This window comes from Callionymus lyra, chromosome 19 (genome assembly GCF_982586985.1).
Source record: "Callionymus lyra chromosome 19, fCalLyr1.hap1.1, whole genome shotgun sequence".
In the NCBI taxonomy this organism is placed as follows: domain Eukaryota; kingdom Metazoa; phylum Chordata; class Actinopteri; order Syngnathiformes; family Callionymidae; genus Callionymus; species Callionymus lyra.
The window spans coordinates 13,740,024-13,747,286 of NC_141836.1; positions in this window are offsets into that span (position 1 = coordinate 13,740,024).

Here is a 7,263-nt window from a genome sequence, read left to right on the forward strand (position 1 = left end):
TATACAGAACTATCACAGAGCATGTTGTTGTTGATGAGATATAATCTTTTGCTGAAGTAAAATATTTCAGATAAATTAATTTATTGTTCATAAACAAAACTTTGATTTACAAAATAGTGTCTTTATAGAAAATTAAGAATTTGACTTAAATAGAAGCGTATTAAATGTTTTATTTCTACAGACACAGTTAAATGCATATTTTGAATTATTATTTATATTTTTTTCTAAATAAAACTAAAGAAAAGCTACGTTTCGTTTAACTTTTAATTTTCTTCTAAGGTCTCTAGAATAACTACGTAAATGTATGACACCAAGTGCACGGTTCAAACCTGTATCCTCGAGATCAAGAGTGGTATAAAACCAATTGAGCTTTCCAGGTCGGTGATAGAGATGGATGGGTATTTCATGGTATCTCTAGGTTGAAATTGCCCGGAAGATAAAATCAGAAACTGACAATACAAGCACCTTTTTCCTTTTTGTTTTCCTGGTTTTGACTGTAGTAACCCAATTCCGACACTAGGAGGAGACAGAAAGACTCTTTTGAATCTACATGTCAGGCTTTTAATGCGAAATGCAATGAGCAAATTTTGTCATGTTAATAAAGAGAAGTTTTCCTTTGCTAAGGTGAGCGACAAAACTGTGATGAAGTATTTTTTAAAGGATTTTGTTTGTCTGGCAGTGGATGCATCAAGTCTTATCTATACTCATTCCAATATCTTTATGCCTAAAGAACATGCGAGCACAAGTCATTGGCGCGCTTACAAAAAGTTTCTGTTCAACTCTACAAATGTGATGCAAATGACTCGCTTGCTTTCGCTCTGGAGGCAAATCAGAGCTTCATTGTTTCCTGAACAATGATTTTATTGTTTCCGCTTATTTCATGATTTCATTTAGAAACTTTATAATTCATGCGATGAGCTTTTTTTTTTTTTTTTAATTAAGCAAGAAAAACAGCTATAAAAAACAAGAGGTGTCTGTTTGTGTTGCTGGGATATTTTGTTTGGAAACCCCAGGTGACCTCTTCCTCAATGTAGCGCTGCAGTGAGAATTAGCCTTTAGCACAGATGGTGAACGATGAGACGAGCAGGCGTTCGGCCAACGACTGGTCATCTTGCATGATGGATCGAACCTCCTGATGGCTCAATAAAAAAAATGTTTATTCATATTACAATAGGCGGCAAAGTGTTTGTTTTTAATGAGAAAGAAGTTTATTGTGGAGACCAAGTTTAACAATCCTACCCATGAACTCATCTCGGTGCCATTTAAGCGTAATTATATAATAAAATCTGCCGTCGAGCCTCTGCATCCTCGAGATGCTGTAAAGACTGGGTGGTAATTGTGCGTTAAAGGTGGCCAACCTCTTGAGTGTGAAACAAACTCTTCGCAATTACAAGAGAGTGTTCTATTAAGATAAAGTTGGATTGTGTTCATTCTTATCTCTAGTAAGGATGAACTCTTGGCAGGAATATTTAACCTCCAGATTATTATCCTTATGTGGAATAAGGTATGTTTACATAATGAGCTCTATGCAATGACCATTTGTGAGTATATAAAAAGTTTTTCTCTCATCTATTTAAATTACTTTCACTGTATAAGTTAACCTTCACTCCATACCTTTTTTTATGTTGACTGTAACTGTTATCACTGCTCTAAAACAGGGCCCCCCATATTTTTTTCTTTTCGCAATATCGACCAGTTTAATGTCGACGTTATTTTCAGGGACTGTCCTTCAGATAAAACAGCAAATATAAAATACCATGACAGGCTAAAAAAAGGAAGGCTAAGAGCATAAAACAATCAATCCACCATAACGCTGAATCAGTAAGTGCACTGGGCTGGTTTCCCTGCAACAAAATTGTCTTATAGATATTTATTATTTTGGCTTATTTTGGCTAGTTTTCAGGCTTATTTTATGAGTAAACTTCACTGAAACAAGCGGCTTGACGTGTCAAGAGTCACCTGCTAATGCTACTTTGTCGTTGATAATTCTACTTCATGCATGCTTCGGCCCTCGACAGGCTGTCGCTATGGATTACCTTTATAAATATATGAGTTAAAACAGATCTAAATGTGTCGTCACCTCATAAGTGTGTGTTAAGTATTCTACAACAATAATGTATGATGATTACAAGACTAGTTTTAAAGACTTTGTCGGACATTTCTGCTTCAAGGTCTGTCAGATTCTCACCCATAGTTCTTAGTTGATTTATTTGAGCCGAAAATCTCTTGATCGTCATCACCTTTTTTTTCACCATCGTCTTCCTTATTTCGCTGTAATTATTTTTTGAAGTCAACAAGATCACACATAACCACGCCCCTTTTTTCAGTCAAACCAGAGGGCGAATTCAAAATTCCTCAAAAATTTTACGACAACGTTAAGTTTCTTAAACTGCATTAAGTATTATTTAAACCAATAAATGATCCGAGAAAATAATAAAAAACAAATCACATCACCTTCACAGTTACTAAAACGTCTACCTCAAGGAAAAAGCCAACCATGCAAATGAAAGAGTTCTCAATTACACTCAAGAAAAAGCAGGAATTGACAAAAAGTGCCTCACGATTGATCTTTCATTCACTGTCTTTCACCGAAGCCGGAGAGTAACTCCGTAAAAATCAAGTGCCTTGCTGCACATTCAAACGTCTTCTTTCCGCTGTCAAGTCGGAAAAACCGCTCTAGCATGAGGCAGGAAACACACGAGGCGAAGGAGGCAGACGAAGAGGGGCCGTGAAGGACGACAAGAAGGGCTGAGGATAAATAATCATATTTCTCTGCACTCACGGTGCTGGAAAAGCACCATCTGGGACAGGCCATGGATTTGCATTACAATATAAATGGGAAGTTGTTGGAGCTGAAAGGCTGATGTGAAGTCATTCAGCAAAAACCCCTTCACTCTCTGACGGGTCGCGTCTCCTTCCTCGCAAGCAGCCAGGCGCCAGGCACTTTGTTGGTACTCGCCACTCCGGTGTAGTCTTGTCGCACCACCACCCCCCCCGCCTCACCTTATCTTTTCTTCAAATGCCATGTCTTCACGCACAAGGAGGATTCTGATAGCGTATGCACCGGCGACTCTCCTTTTCACGCGTGATCTTTAGTGGAGATGGTGGCACTTTTTTTTTGTTACGTGTCATCGAAAAATACTCGACTAATTACATTTTTTTTTTTTAAAAGCCTGCTCACCGCGGCGTGAAACTTCTCACCTTGAAGCGTTTTTATTCTATCGAATCATCACGCACGACGAGGTCCAAAGGATGTCTACGAGAGGATTCCGATTCGTAGACTTTTGCATGACGGAGCAGTGTTTGGAGAGACATCATGTTCAAGCCGCTGGTTCTCACTGTGGACTCAGTGAGCCCTGATGGAAATCGTCTCTCGGCGTCGCGCCGTGTTTACCGGCGTGCTATTAAAGCTCCAATCAAGTGATTGTGTTTATGGGATGTGCTTGTTGAGTTTAACGCACGAGAGCTGTTCGCTCGTTCCTCCACAGTGGCTGTTTGCGCCGCTTGTCTGATTACATATGAGAGGAGTTTGATGTCGAACTTTAAATATTAAATCGCTCGTGCAAACAGTTTGGCAGCGAGTGTTCTCTCTTTTTTTTATTGACACGTTGAAGCAACAAGATGAAGTTAAAACCAGTGTCGGGAAGGTTTCAATGACGCCCACACGCCATGTTTAATTAGATTATCTACGCCAGCTGGAGCTTGGTTCGAACTTTTCAAGTAACTACAGATCAATGACTAAACTGAATAATCATCCAGAGGTTAATTGAAACTTTTTGACTTGTAAAAAAAAGGTTCTACTTGTCGGGAAAGTCTTGAATATCATTTATATGATAATGACCTTAAAGCTACTCAATGGTTTTTGTTCTGTTGCGGAATTTTTTTACTTTGTATGCTTATTAACATTAAACGAAACTGAAAATCGATCAACTCAACCTTGTTTTGAACTATACAAATTAACTTAATATTAACTCTAAACACATTTAAACAACTGAATTGAAACCTTTAAATGGCAACTCATCTGAAACTCCAACTCTCTTGGATCACATGTTTCAAATGTTGAAGTCTTCCTCTCCAAGATGCAGTAAGTCCCTCATCATGACCATGTTTTAAACTTATTACTTTATAAAGTTCCCCCCCCCCGTCTAAAATCTCAGCGAACGAGAGGTTACGAGAGCGGAGTCCATTATGACCTTATCGTGTGTTCTGTCCCTCGGAGGTGGAGACTTCCGGAAGAAAATATTAATAATAATAATGTATTAGAAACTTAGGAGAACAATGTTTTAAACAAACCATAAAAACAAACATTTGTGCCGTCTCAAAAATCTATTCTTATTTTAAATAAAATTATAATTTCTATAACAAAAATCCTGATCTGTACCTATCCTGTTGTTTTACTGAAGGCTCACTAGTGACAACCCTTGCAGGAGCCAAGGGTCTGAAGCAGGTAATTTCCCAATAAATAAAGAGCAAATTAATCATATCAAATAAAGTTTTTTTATTCAGCTCCTATTGAAGATTATTTACTTTTAAACTGAATACTATGCCAGCTAGTCGATGACAGTGCTAGTCACACATATTTGGAGAAAATCTTTACTGTAAGTACTTTCTAAATCAATAAAAAAAAGACTACTCTAAGAAATTCCACTTGTGTCACAATAAGGCGGATAAAATATGAATAGGGATTAATTACAGTGGAATAAACTTATATCAGTCTTACATAGGGGGAATGTTTTCATTTTTTTGTTTCTATGTTGTGAAATGGTACTGGTTAATTAAAGTGACTCTGAGAGACAAATAGATAGATAGATGGATGGATGGATGGATAGATGGATGGGTAATAGATGGATAGATAAATAAATAAGATAGATACAGCCAACAGGCCGATAAGCGAAGAAGAGAGTGCAGACGGGGTGGAGATATCTGCGACTTTGGGCCAGAGGTGTGGTCAAGAATTTGGAAAGCTTCTTCTTTAATATGTAGCAAATAAAAAACACAAAAATCAAACAGCTTGAATCAGCGATAGCTCTGGACTGGTTTCTCTGCAACAAGACCATAGATAAAGAGTTTGTGTTTCACTAATCTTCAGTTTTTTTCCAGTAAACATGACAGAAACAAGTGTCTTAACGTGTCACAAGATCATGTTGCTTCAATAAGATCGGGTCATTTAAATCCGACGACCTTTCAGACATTAATAAGAGCAACTTAAATTGGATTGATTACTTTAATTTCCTTCTGTGAGACCTGGTGAAATGCATCATATGTTTTGATTTGTTATTTCAACATTTTTCCAAACTTTTGTATCCCGTGGAATAGACATTTTTTCGTGCGCCACCTTCCAGTGACTTTTCTGAGGCCTTACATAAATGTCTCACATCTAGAATCTGATTACTCATCTATTTTAGCTTCAATGATCCTCACCTCTTCCTGAGGAAAGAGGAATAAAGAAAGGACAGCGTTCTCCCTCAGGAGCCTGTTCACAGCTCCGTCTCTGTCTTTGTCTGGCGGTGGACCTTTCAGTGCCATTGTGAAGCCCTCAAAGTTCTTTCATCTTAAAAAAGAACCTGTGATAATAGAATCTTTTGTCGGCTACGCCTTTCAAATATCACATATTAACGTATGCCATTTAGGAAGAGCCGTTACCATTTAATTCCGAGCAAAATGTGACGAACCAAGCGTGCCAAGATAATATTCATTAAAACACATCTGTCATTCGGGCCATCTTGCAAAAGTAAATGTGCCATAAAAAAATAAATAATGAAAGGATCTGTCACATTAAAAGAATATCTCCACCTTGCTTTGTCCCCTATTACTTCTGCTGATAATTATTCTCTACGGTTTCACTGATCATGGAATCACTGACAAGCTGTTTGGTTTGTTTGTCTTGCACTTTGGTTCTGTTGTTTAAAGAAACCGTCAAACTACAGAAGGATTCTATTTTCTTTTGGGTTTTTTTTCTAGGTGTTTGTTCTGACTTTGCAGCAGAAAACATCATTTTCAGTGTCTTGTGAATTGCTTATTTTGAAGGAGGATCATCAATCTCTCTGAGAAACTTTTACATACGGCTCCGAAAACACAAAACGGGAGAGCTTCGTTGTAATTCAACACAACAAAAGACTATTAAAATTGAATGATATATCCTGCAGGTGAAGCTTTCCCGTGTTCAACACGAGTGTGTATCTTCACTGATCTTCTGCCCACAAGTCTTTTTTTGTATCTACTCTCTCACATCTTACATTCTAAATAAGACAATAAAATAAATGGCACACCTAAAAAATGTTACATGTTTTATTCTCTTCATTCCCAGCACAGGGAATTGAGAGAATACATTTGGAATGATCTATTTTTGACCTTTATTGTCGATGGTGGCCCAAGACAAACTAATGATCCTTCAGAATCCAGCTACACAGAAACCCTAGAAACACAAAACAAAATTGCTTTTTATAAAAAATATTTTGGAAATGGATGGATAAAAACTGAACTTCAGGTTCAGCACCAAATTAAAATCGACATGTACGCCGAACTTCAACCCACATTTCCATTGAAGCACTTGTCAGTTTCCAACAAAAACGTTTCCTGTTTCCAGTTTTTAAATGAAATAGTAGTATACACAGAAATAAATTGAACGTAGATGTTCAAGTGTTTGTTGTATTCATTTATTTTCATTTTCAAAAACGGGAAAATTACCTTAGTTAGTGTTATCACTTATTAATATGAGATCATTTATTTGATTGATTTATTTCCGTTACAGATGTCTTTCTTTTCAGACCAAACCAAACCACTTTTCTTTTTTTTTCTTTAACAATAATTATTATTCCTTAATTAGAATGACCTTCGTCACATCAGCCTTTCGTTTAAACTTTCTGTTTCCGTGTCTTCAAAATGAAAATGCCCTCGATGTACACAGGATTGTGGGCGACGTCGACCCACTAGTTCCAGGTCATGATAGGTAACCGGGTCAAAATAGATTAGTTAAATCACGAAAAATGTGTTTCCCTCACTACCATATTGTTTTTTTTACAGTTTCAATTGTCGAGTAATTATGGAAAAATATGCATCACATTTAATTTAGACATTGTTTAGTACTGCAATATATCAAAGTTGGGTGAACGTGGAAGTCAAAACTGCTGTTTTTAAGATGAACTTCAATTAAAGTTTTCATATTATAGTTTTAAACTACACATGATTTACATATTCTAGCCTTTGCCCTTACATTGGGTCACATAGTAATATATTTTATTGTATTAGAAAGTCTCCTTAGAG